General features: G+C 39.3%; 1 protein-coding gene across 2 annotated transcripts in view; it reads left to right on the top strand.

Moving 5' to 3' along the window:
* LOC108632539 (uncharacterized) overlaps window positions 1-13,714 on the top strand; it is a 48,980-nt gene that overhangs the window by 22,755 nt on the left and 12,511 nt on the right. The gene's annotated exons all lie outside the window — the stretch shown is intronic.

Here is a 13,714-nt window from a genome sequence, read left to right as displayed (position 1 = left end):
ATTCTGTTTATTCTTATACATACATCAGTTTGGATAAATCCAACGCTTAGACGTCTACTTTTTCCCAAATATTCTATACTAGTAAAGTGGAGTTCAGTTTCCCATACGAAATCGAGGGAAGGAACTGGATTATAATCGAGACAAGTTTGGCCAAGACAGAATGGAGTGCATCCCCGATTAGCAAGAGAAAAGCACGGGAGAAAGTAGATTAGTCTATTGAATTGGGTTACAATAACGTGAATAATAAAGAAGAAGCGGACGGTTTGTGATCGGCAAATGAAACGGAATAAGAGGATTGACTGGTCATCCCGAACGAGATTGGTCGGACCGTAGGGGGTGGCGGTGGGGACACGAACGAGGGGTAGTCGAAACGAGATGAGATGGGAAGAAATAAGGAAGATTGCTTCCCTTTTTATACTTTCCCTTCTCTTCATCGTACTTCTCTCTCTTTCTCTCTCTCTCTTTCCCCGAGTCCTGCTGCCCAGGCATTGTCGTTCGGATCCAAGAGGGGACGGAGGAGAGCATAATGCCGTCGTTTGTCAGTTCTTTCCGTCTCTCTTTGCCCGCGTGATTAGCCGTGCCTTCCAAAGACCATTGAAAACGGACAACCGCTCTCCAATTATTATTGACAACACTTTGAAGTTCAACCGACGTCCCAGACTCCTGATAAACCTACCGTGTTCACGATTTGCACAACAAGTTTTATTAGAAAGCTGTATGAGAAAATATTCGACCTGTTAGCAGAGTCTAGCGTTTATCCGACGATAATAGGGATCACAAGATTAGATACAGCTGGACGTAGACGCGCCATACATATAGACATAGATTGTGTCTGTGAATTCCTTGAAAATTTCTGCACGTGAAACTGAGATTCTTGGTTTCCCTTTTGCTGCGATTGCTTGATAATTCCTGCAGGATAAATCGTGTTTATGAACTCGTCGATGATTTCTGCAGACGGTTTGGGAAGCGATTCTCCGAGTAGGAATCGTTTCCCCGGTTCGCTCGTCAATTTTGCGGCGAAAATTGATCGAGAAACACGGCATGCCCTACCGCCTGCTCTCCCCGGCATGCTTGACAAAAAACCATAATCGTGTGCCGCAGGAGGAACCATCTGCGGCTTCGAAAATCATGATGCGGACCATGTGCCGCCTGCCAACGATACCCTTGCAACGCGCGAGGGCTCCTCCGTAACCTAGCCTCCTCTCCTCTATCCCATATTAAACGCACCTTCTTCGCGTGTGTATACATGCGGACGCGTGTTCGTGCTCGCTCGAGCAAACGGTTCACCTCGAACAATTTCGCGATGATCCTATTCAGGTTTCGCTCCTTTCTCCTCGATACCTTAATTCCGCGCCAAACACTTCTAAATAAACTGCACATTTTGTTTAATAGCAGATTTACATCTGTAGAAAACCTAAATGCGTACATGAAATATCTGAGACTGTATAGAAGCTCAGAAATATAATGTATAATATTTTTGTTTAAAGATTCGAAACAAATTTTTATGTAAATGAAAGTTTACTTAAAATGGACATCGTTTTTTAATGCATTTTAGAATATGTTTGGGATTAGGTGTATATTACAATGTAGTTCCGGTATAATTCTGAATGGTACAACGGTTCTGTTGTCCTGAATCGTCTTTGATAGCGACAGGTGCCTCGGCGCCTTCCTGCATCCTCGAAGCTTGCAGATAAACCGATAATGCTTATCGGCTAGATTTCTCGCGGCGGATACGGCTTAGGGACGAGTAAACAAGATAAGGAGACGACGGATCGTGCGCAAGTAGCACCTTGCTCCGAAATTGCCGCACCGAAACGCCTTCTAATTAACCCATTTGCATCTCTTCTCGTTAATTCGGGCCGTCGAGCATTTACCATGCGACACTCTCAATATATTCATAGTAAATGGACCTAATCTCTGTTTACGTATCGATTTCTACTTACTGGCTTTTTTCTCTAGTAGAAATTGCGATGTGAACAGAAATTGACATTCACTCATGTACACAGGATACAAAGTGTAGGTGTAGGTAATGGATAAGAGAGTTTATGTACATATTGACTATCAGTTTTTATGTGATGATGATTGCTACAATTTACTGACATAAGCGACTTGTGCATTTACTATCACAATTGATTTGCGCGCTTACCATTACGATTCTTTTGTGCATTATTGCAATTGGCATTTCCTATAATTTTGTATCTGTACGCAGAGACATTGGAGAGGAACACGAGTAACTCCTTAATTACGAGTGAATCTAGACACGAAACAGGTCGATAAGCTCCGGCTTTTTACGAGGCGGCGATCCTCCCTTTTGACTGGTTCTTTAGCCGGCGTCGAAAGTTCCGTCGACGACCTGTTTTACTCAGGAATTTATGGGATATCCGAGGAATCCGTGGAATGGAAGGTGGGAGATCTAATCGGGGCACTTCATTATTCCTAATACGTCGATCCGGGAAACTAATTTGCTTTTCGAGTATCTCTAGGATACCAAGAAGCGTTACGCGATACCCTTATCTAATTTTATAGTTCTCGGATTAAGGAAAATTATCTTTATCCAGAAAATACACTGCCGTTCGTAAGTCTTAAATATATTCTGAAATGTGTTAATAAATGAAACGTAATAATTTAAATGATCTGAAATTTTTTTTTATTTTAANATTTTCTAAAAATCATTTTTTCTAAAAGTTTATTGTTTCAAATATTGGACACAGCTTTTTATCACACGTCTTAAACTTTTAGCAAAGATCTTACGGGTTATACAACCTGGAAGCGTTATCAATGAGATCGTGGTTACATAATTTGATTCGATCCCTGCGAGACGTAGAAATTGCCACCTGTTGGCAGACTTCGGTTACGTATCATTCCAGTCGTTGAACCAGAGTCTCCCTTTCATTCGAAGATAAGACTTCTATTCGCAGCCGCTTATTAGTATGTCGCAACCCGAAAGAGGCCAGGGAAATTAATACGCCGTGAATAGTCGGCCGCTATTGTTTCCGTAACCGAGGATTCCTTCAGTTTTTACTTAACGTCTTATCGGAAAGAAACGACTATTTCCCCACGTAACAATTAAACGTTCTTTTTCAAGATTTTTTCATGAACAGATATCGATAATCGAAAGATTACAGTAAATCATACACTGAATCATGGAATAAATCATACTGTGATAATTTCTATGTACAAAAGTCTAAGCAACCTTCGTGTCTTTTTATCTGCTAATTCATGTCTTCATACGCTTTCGAGAAAAATGGAGTTCTTTCTGTTTTCTGAGTTAATATAAGAAAAGATGCTTTCATTTCTTATACGGAAATGCTCGCACCGATATGCTATTTTTGTTAGCTGACGCATCTCTGATACGGTGTTCCTCAAGAATGCGTCGTTTTAACGTGTCATCGGTTCCCATTGCATCATTTATCAGTGAGTCAAGTAGAGATGATACTCGCTATGAATTTATACAATTTGAATACGTGAGAATCTGCAAGTTAATACAACTGATGTAACCGTTTCAATATAACACTGAGTTCAGAAGATAAAAATTGAATAAAGTGGTAATAGAGTTTGGGTTTAATGTTATTTTTATCGCTTGCTCGAGGCGAGGTCGCAATCGCACCGACACGACGTGATGAGCCAGGGCCATTCTTTCCTCTCATTCTAGGCATCACCGCGACGCGATACTGTACGCCTGGAAGCCTTATTGTCTCCCTTAAAACTCGAGAAGGGCTATACGCGCATTAGTCTCGTTTCTGTTTCACCGTCGCACCGCCACCGCTGACCATCATCATTTATCATTCCCTATCCACTATATTCCAGCTCGCAAATCTTTTTCCACTCAAGCTCCTCTGGCGTCATTTCGAAATATCGCCCTCAAACTCAGAAATGGATCATTTCCTAAATCTGTAATGATTACAGATCTTTTATCCAAAATAAAATTCTTGTGATTACAATCTAAAATATACAATCTTACAAATATTCTTGTATATTGCATACATTCTTCAGGTGGTCCAAATTTTTTAAAAATTCGTAATCGACTTATAATGCAATTATTTGAAATTCCTTAGAAAAGATTTAAGCATTTCACTCTGTGATGGAAATATGTTTGAATGAAAATTCGTCGAAAGTATGGCAGAAGCCTTATTCCGTCGCGGGGGAAGAGTTCATTGTTAGAGAGAGAAAGGAAGCATGAGAGAAAGAGAGAGTGGCGTTTGTTCAGGCACGCATCGGGTCCCGCCTCGATTTCGGGTTACATTTCGTAGCAGAAGAAGAGCTTTTTGGGGTGTGCGGACGCGTGCCCGGGCGCAAACGAGCGTTGCGAAAAACAGGTAATGGCGTTGAAGTGCATTCGGCAGCTGCGAGCCATGAATACCGGGCATGAATACGTACCCCGGTGCACGAGGTGAAGAACATGTGCGAGGCCCCTGTCTTCGTTTGGACCCGTGCCCGCACACACGGGCCCAAACTTATACACGGTGTCTCAACAATCGATCGATCGGACACTAAATCGAACATTCATCCAGCTATTTCTTATACAATTTAATTATAAGTTCGCCCATATGGTTAGGAGGGGTGGGGGACACCCTGTAGGCCCTCCTATCAAGTGGAAAAGATACGTCCTGCTCGTCTATCCGGCTCCGAAGTATTATACGCTATCGAGAGCTGCACGTTTTTTATCTTCTTCATCGATCGACCTACGCCCGACACACGCCTCCCTCCTTCTCTCTTCACCTTTTGTATAATACTCGTGCCTCTATCTTGCTCCAGTCGCGCGCGACCCTTCATCCCTGCTGGCGAGCCTGGATCTTCGTCTGCTCCGCGAGCCGTATAATGTTTCCTGCTTTTGTGCTCGCTCACGGAAACTTTCGAATATGAGCGCAGTCGGGTTTCTCGTTTTAATTTCATTCGCCGCGCGGTCACGCTTCAATTATTATTTCGCCCGCTCGTTCGTTGCCTCCGTCTCAACATACAACCACAACCTTTGTTCCTCTAGTATTTTTAGGATCAATCAAATTCAATTGAATTCATTCACATCAGTAAGAATTATCATATATTCACTGAACAATTTTATTAAAATGTGTATTATACATTATTAAGTGAATGCATTCTTATTTATCAAATCAGAATTCTATCAGAGTATAGAATAAAATGAATGACATGATGATTTTTTACTGGCTCATCTTGTGTCGTTCGATTACTATGATTTTTCTGCATTTTACCGTAATTGTCTTTTTTTTCTAATTGGATTTGGAGGGTGTCAGAGTGGAACAGGGAGGGAAAACAGTCTTAATGGGAGGATAAATAGCCCCAGCGGCGGTTCGTTGGCCGCGATGGGTGTTTTTTTTTTATACCCAACGTGGCACGAACCCTCTTCTTCAACCCTCTCGACGCGTCCCTTTTTCTTCTTTATATCTCTAGTGGGCCACCGCGTTGATCTTCCTACAGCGTGAAGCATCCCTCCCTCTCGAGGATAATCTGCATGATATCGAGATTATCCTATCGCTATAACAATAATAATACAAGGGTACGCGTTTAACGATTCATTTCACTTTGCATTGTGCGGAAAAAAGTTGCTCCGCTTCTTTTTATACCTACCTCTTTTTCTCCTTTCTTCATTCGATACGCTCCTACCTTTTCTAGTGGGCCACCTCAAAGGTCCTTAAGTACAAGGATCCTTGCGACATCTTAACCCGTTGGTGGTCCGGTATCGATGTCCCCTCTTATCTCGTGTCGTAAGATCGTTTCAACTTCGATTTTATGCTTCTCGTAATTTGATTGCTCTCGGGATTGAGTTCTCACGGGACCAGGTGTGGGAATAATAGAAATTTTACATAGTCTTCGATCTTGGCTTTAGATATCTACAAAATTCCTTGTATGAGATCATCTTTAATAAATAGATTGTATACAGGGTGTCTCAGTATTGACGGTACAACTATGGAGTACCGTTGAATACCGATAAATCCAAATAAACTTATGCTCGAAGAAATCTGAAAAATCATAAAATCAATGTAAATTTGCACAATACAGCAAAAGTACCTAAATAGAGAATCCTATCTCTGTCGCAAAATATATTCTTATTAATGGGCATATGAACTTGCTGGTTGTTCGGCCATGAAAGTACATAATGAATGTGTATCATATTATAATAACGTAGAAAATATACTGAAACATTAAAATGATGAAACATTTTATACGATACAAGTCCTCTTGTGCAAATATTATAATTATGCGATGAAAGGTCGGGTCACCGCGTGAAAAGTAATATAATGACCAAATAACCGATGCTGATTAAGTCAGCCGTCGATCTATCCACCACCTGGCCGAACCGGCTGTTCCACGCCCTCTTTTCGTGTGCGAGGAATCGCGAACCGCAGTTGGCGTTTCCCTCAAGAAGTTTGTTTCCCCTTTTCGTTGAGAAATACAAATTATCGTAAAAATGTAGAAGCAATATTATAAAAAATGTTTCTTATCTATCAATATCAGTCGTCAGAATTTAGTGTCTTATCTGCAAACATCATTATTAAAATATAATAAATATTTTAAGAATTATTCTTATCTATCGTTATCAATGACATGAAAATTTACTTTTCCGATGGTTCAGAAAATCTGCAAATACGAACTGAATTCAGTTGGGACAGGGGTTATTAATTCATCCCTAGTAATAACAAGGGTGAAACAGATTTTCTTTCGTATGCAGTTCGGCTAATTTGCAAACTGCTAGCACGTTTCTCAGCCGTCGTTCCTCGGCTCGCAAATTGCTTGGAATTCGAGGTTCCCGGCAATTAAGGCCGCCTCGCGTGTCTGCGAGCACGGCCGATGACGCGAACAAGCGTTTTCAAGAGCCACGGGATAGAGGCACCTATCCTCGAATACTTAAATACCCTCGAGTGGTGCTTTTTAATTACCGGCTCGGTGTACGCAGAGTTTTATTCACCCGGTTCGCAAGGATGAACCGAGCGACGGCAGAAAGACGGGAGGGGGTATGATTTGCATACGTCGCCGGGGGTGACCGCCTTGGCAGACGGCAGCTGCCTACCAAATCTCCATCGAGCATCTCGATAGAGACCGAGATTTCGTGTCTTCAGGGTGCGGCGACTGCGCGTGTCCCATTTTTATTTCCAGTCGCATTTATCATACCTTAGAAACATTTTTTAATATTTATTAAATCATACGTTATAATAGATTGTGTATTATTAATAAATTAATGCATTTGTGGCACGCGGAATTCACTCAACATGTGAAATTCTGCGAAATGATATCTAAAATCACATCTAAATTTCATTATTCAATCTTTAATTTGAAATATTTTTGATAAAAATCTGCACTAATTGATTTGAGAGGAGAGGGAGACATCGAGTATGGAATAAAGAAATGGGTCCCTCCTCGAGGTTCGAGTAAGCGGAATTTTGAAAACAGGTTATGGAGGCAAGAGGCGCGTGCCTGCCGACGTGTCCTACGAGTTCGGCAGCTGCGACCGTCTGAATGGGACGTGCCCGTCCGAGAGAGCATGTGCGATCCACGCTTTTCTACGAAGGCATATGCGTGTACCCGGTGGTGCAGCGCCGGCCGAAATCGTCTCTGTCGAAGATTATGAAAATATTAAACTCCATATACAACCCCGTTCCTCTTTTCTTCTCTCGATACTTGTAATACTAACCGTACAGTAATACCGTCGGCGCATTGTCGTTAGGAAATATTCACGCCTTCTTCTCATTCATCTTTCACTTCATTCATTCCTGGGACTGGCTCCATGCAGCTGGTAATTCGAAAATTTTTCAGTGCCAATTCTTATCGAATCTACTTTCACAGACAGACAATAATTCAAATTGGAATCTTCTCTGTGACGAGATTTTTTTTTTTAAATAAATCGAAAGTCATTTGTTATCAGTAGATCGCAGATTTTATGCATTTATAACAAAATTGATGTGTTATCTTAATTTTATATTTTATGTTTAATTTTCACTTGACTTTGTTACTTTATATCAATGGGTTTTACAAACATTAATAAATAAATAAAACAGAACATGGAGAAATTAGAAATGCTGCATGAAATGTATTTAAGATATCAAAATCTGAGTGCAGATTTAAATAAAATAAATGCTTCTTTAAAACACGTTTTTTAAATGCTGTAAATATTTTATTTTGCATAAAAGTCTGCAGTCTAGATATAAGTTGGAAGATATTGTGAATGTCTCCTTAACGTACAAAAATTGATGGAGAATTGAATAGAAAATTGTTCTTTTATATCGTTCGGATGTGAGTTTCCCAATCTGCCGATTCGGTTAACCGTCGGGCCAGATAAAAGAGGAGGGATGATCGAAGGAACAGCTTCAGCTTGTCGATTCGATGGCAGACTGGCTCGAGTTCAGCTGGTGGCCGGGGGTGGATCCAGAGGGGTCCGAGACTGGCCTCCTCTATCTCTCCCCTTGCCTCCAGACTCCTTAGACCGGACTTATGAATTTCCGTGTTTAAACGAGGCGCAGCTGATACCGGACCGGTCCCGGAAGGACTCTTTTTCTCTCTCCCTCTTTTGGAAAAATCATCATCAACCCCCGCCCCGGATCCCGGAGACTGCAGCTTTCGAGAGACACGTGAACGGTCACGCCCAGAATTTCTTGTATAATTCGAGAATCGCTGTCGGTGCCTGTTTATTCCTGCCCGAGGGGTTGACTGGCCTCCTGTCCTCTTTCGATGGATGCTACATAATATCTATCTCCTCTTTCAGGGTTGCCTCTCGAGCTGTGAATCGCTTAACAAATTAGGGGCTCGCGACCGGACGTTCACTCGTGTTTCATTTTTCACTTAAGATCACGCTTTTAAGGAAATCAGTTGACGGCTAGCATCTGGTTCACAGATCAAATGTTCCATCATGGCAATCTGTGGGTAAAACCGAGAAAACAAACCAATATGGAATCGTAATCTAAAACAATATTTACTGATTCTATTAAAAGTATTATTAACTCAGTTCTATTATTAGCGTGTATATGCGCTCAATTTTTCTAATCATTAGCACCGGAACGTATATCTATACTCAATTTTGTTATTCCTTATCACAAGAAAATGACGCGATATTTTCCGTTAGCTATAAAATAAAAACAGCACAAATAGACGTTCCATTTTCCTGGTTATTATAATTATCAGTGTATACATACATACGTTCAATTTTATTTTATCTTATCACAGAAGAATATTGAGTGTAACATTTTTAGTAGAAAATAAAAGTGTAGCGTGTTATCAGAAATGAAAGTAATAATTGTGATTATAGTGAAGAAAGTGAAAGTAACGGTTGCAAATTCGAATGGGGAGAAATGATTTACCCGAAGTGCATAAATTTTCAGGTGTTGATGATGCAAACAAAGATATTTCAAACTTTACCAGAGATAATGTATTTGAATTTCTTTTAAATAATGACATAATGACATTATCCAAGACGTTGTCACGAAAACAAATTGGTACATTAAAAATTATTCCAATTTCAAGGAGATTCGTTTGGAGGAATAAAAAATGTATTTTGCTTTGATTATTTGGATGTCTTTCAAAAACTGCTGCAGAATTATTATAGTACACACATCAGTACTGGACACCATATTTTGTAATTTTTCTGCTTAAATATAATTTAAAAAAAGATTGATGATAAGATACGTCTCGTACTTCTGCATACATTTTTCATACTTTCTTATGATGCAAGTAGGTTAATGCATTTTATGACTAGGACATTAAAACAGTTTTGAGATACTTTAAACAATTACGGGGTCGTTCTGAACAAAATTATTTTTTAAATTTCCTGCGATCGAACGATCTAGATGAAAATCAAGCGTCCACGTTTCCTTTCATTCGACGAAAGCGGATACGCGTTTGCGCAACGGCCGGCGTGCTCCACAAACAATGCGCGCCGCGTTAATTCTTTCCCCGTTTTTTCCATTTTCGCTTACATAAATATCCGCTAATTGGAGTTGTCGCGACGCACGGCGACACGCTTTAAGGAAAATGGTGTATAATCGCGCGGTGCATCAGCACGGTTGCATAACGTCCGCGGGAATCGATATTCCCTTGATATATTCTATTTATACACGGCTCTACTCTTACCAAGAGAACGTGAAAAGAATTGTAATAAGTACGTTCAAGAAATGTTTTAAGAACAGAAGAAAAAAAAAATCGCAATTGAACACTGACAGTTTTTTCTAATATTTTATATAAAAATTAGTAGACACCTGTTGCATACTTATCGCATGATTTGTTACATGATCATGACTGTACGATTTATTTAAAGTAGTTGTTGCTCTGCTATATTAATCAAGAGAAAGGTTAAAAATAAACAGCTATAAATACAAGACAGCTATAAATATAAGACTTTTGTAAATCATTTTGTACATTGAGAAAATTTTTAGTTCCAGAATGGAGTAAATAGAAGTTGTTCACTTCTGAAAATATTTGTATTTAATGCCAATATTCTTTATTTCATTGCATTTATTTTAACAGCTCTAAAGTAAAATACGTTTTTAAAAGACTATTCATTACACCGTGCATTTAAAAAACAAGTTGTGACAAGGAATGTCAAACCAGTTTGAATATTTTTGATTTAGGCAATAATTACCTTAATGATTTAGTATAATCTTTCAATTGAGTGGCCTAAAACTTGAGGAAGTGTAGGTACGCGTGTACTCGGAGGCGTTTAACGAATCTGATTGCCATGACGAATCGAGTCACCTTTTATTGACACGTCACTGTCACTTGACAAGCTAAATAAATCGATCTTCGAATTAAGTCACTCAAGGCGCCACTTGATTCTTTCTCATAGAAAATAATACAATTTTCTGTTAAAAAGTTATAATAAGAATAGACATTTGATTAGATGGAACTCCATATTTCAAATAAAAATGCGACAGATAATATAAAATGAACTTTATTTCCTGTTTTCGTCGACAATAAAAATCGGATGATGTCTAAAATTGTAAGAAACAGATCGCGCGAGTTACACGGTTAACTTTCGATCGAGTATCAGAAATGTCAAGCGTCGCTTACCGTGAACGCATAAAGAATGTCGTCGAGCGATGGAAACATTCCTGGCAGCTCGCGTCCTTTGCGGCCGTTCAAGTCTCTAAGTGTGCACGCCTTCTCTGGAGTTCACGCGGTCCAATTCAGTTAATTCTATCTACATTTTTAATCGTGAGAGATTTAATATTTAGTTATAAGATTTTCAGTAATGTTTTATTTAATTAGAGATTTCTTACAAATTCTATAACAATAAAAATTTGCTATAATTCTACTATTTTATTAATTATTCTTCTAGTTCATCTGTTGACGTATCTGAATTTTGAACGAGGAAAGTTCAGTTCTGATCAGTGAATGAAAATGATAAAAGTATCTGTTATAAGAATAATAAATTGAGTTTGCTGGTGACGAAATAGTTAAGTAGGTGACAGACACAGCTGCATCGCGCGGCCTGTGACTTAAAGTACGGCCCACGTGGGTCTGCTCTTGATAATTGATCATTTCCCTCGTCGGGACGGTCGACGTTTAAGCGACGCTTCTACTTCTGGCGAGATCGTTCTCAACACGAACCGCGAGCCGTCTTGAATTTAGGTTATTTTCTAATTGCACGCACTTTACCGTAACTTCCGGCCTCGCCGCGCACGCTCCTCGCGTTTTTTTGCTATTCCTTTTTTCTTTCTAGATTCGCCAACGAGATAGGATACCATTTTATGCATTGTGTGCCTTTATATTTTTAATGGAAGACCTGCTAATTGCTCCATGCCTCTTTAGAAATATTTTAATAATAGCAGCTCTTTGCTATTTCAAAATTTCATTACGAAGATACCACGTGGAAGGGATATTTTATGCACTGTGTCTATCGTTTATTCAGATTTTTAATGAAATACTTGCTAATTCTTGCTTTTCCTAATCTATTTAGAAATATTTTTAATAATAGTATCTTTCTGCTGTTTCCTTCATTGCAAAGATAGAACACTGTTATACTCATACTTCTTTCATGAGATCGCATCTAAAAAAGACTTGCAAATACATTCAATGAATATTCTATTCGACAATCTTATTGACAACAACAACTTCCTTCCATTTCATTACAAAGATAGAACACCGTTTCATACATTGTTTCTCATTTCTTTCTTGAAATGAAATCCATAAAAGACTTGCTGATACATTCACCGAATATTCTATTCAACAATTTTTTGATAACATTTTCAGTGAAGTTTTTTATCTGTTTCCAAAGACAAAGCGCAATTCACGTAGGGACACGCCCAACGGAGGAACTCGTTTCAGAAACGTTGAAAGGCGAATCAGTGCTCGTTATTATGCAAATCGAACACGATTTCTTTGACGGTTTCTCTGAGTCAAAGGACATCGTCGTTTCCCATAGTCTGAGAATGCGAAACAGTTCTGACGTTGACGTCACGGCGTTTGACACAAGGTGTCAGTTTTCTGTGTCACATCTACCATGCCGATCACGATTCTCGAAATAGGTGAAAACGTTGCGATACTTGGCGTAACTTCCCATCCTATGAATCACTACAGACTTTCCTTATGACTGGACGGATTTCATGATTAACAAAAATTATAGATAATACGATAATACATGATATGATGTACACAGAGTATTAAAAGTATAATAAATAATACGAATACTGTATTATAAAATAATTTCCTTATAGAAACTAATATTGCTTAATGAAATAAAAAATATGTGATTAATTTTAGTCTAATCCATAAATTCTTTTGATTTCTCTGAATCTTGAATAAGCACGTAAATTCCCGGAATTTAGGATAACGCAACTTTTATGAAGTTAAATGAAAAGGAAATGATTTCAGCTCGTAACAATGAATGCGAATGATTCCTTTGAGAAATAGAGAAGGAAATGCACGATATCCTGCGAGTCTTACGACACGTCTGTTACTGGGACAAGGTCGTCGTGAAATCTGGAATGTCTTCTGAAAAACGATTCCGGTTGCCGATCAGATCTGCGCGAGGCTAGAAACTCATCATGCCGATTAATAAAGCGTTACAAGTATTTTTTCGACCCTGAGCGATGCTCGATATTATCGAACGGTGAGAAAGAAAATTGTTATAATTAGAATGCGGTGGCCATGAGTGAAGCGGTTTCTTGCAATCTTATTGTATAATTGCGTGGGAAATTGTTAAATCAGCTCGAAGAATTCCTAAATATTTTAACTCTAACGTTCGAATTTTAAAGGAGTTGAGGAATAGGCATGCAACCTGATCCAATCGGGCGGCAGAATCGACGAGGGGCAGATGGTCGAGGGCCCGCAAAACGCGGAAAACAATTTCTTTCCGTGGCAAATATTTTACCTCCAAACAGGGCACAATGGTGGGCAGTGAGTCCCCGGGACAATGGGCCCAACAAGGAAAAGCGTACACTTTGTGGAAACTGCTGCGGGGCCGGACAAAAGTATCGTGTTCACCCGTGTGTTCTGGTTTACATACCACCCCGTTTCGTTTCTCGAAAAGGCGACAAGCCCCTCGAGCCTATCCAGAAATATTTACCCTCGGACATTTAGACGATGGCACTGCTTTATTCCTTAACGAATACAAACGCAATAATCAAGTCATTCATAATTGCAACTGTTCTCTTCATCAGACTGTTTTTAATAGTGAATAAAGAATTGGAATTATTTTTATGAAGTAGAGGAGATTCTCAACTTAAATCTATATGAGTCTTTAAATGAAAACAATAATCAAGCATTGAAATTC

This window comes from Ceratina calcarata, unplaced genomic scaffold (genome assembly GCF_001652005.2).
Source record: "Ceratina calcarata isolate Rehan_Ccalc_2016 unplaced genomic scaffold, ASM165200v1 scaffold160, whole genome shotgun sequence".
Classification (NCBI taxonomy): Eukaryota; Metazoa; Arthropoda; class Insecta; order Hymenoptera; family Apidae; genus Ceratina; species Ceratina calcarata.
This window is presented reverse-complemented; position numbering and strand designations above follow the sequence as displayed.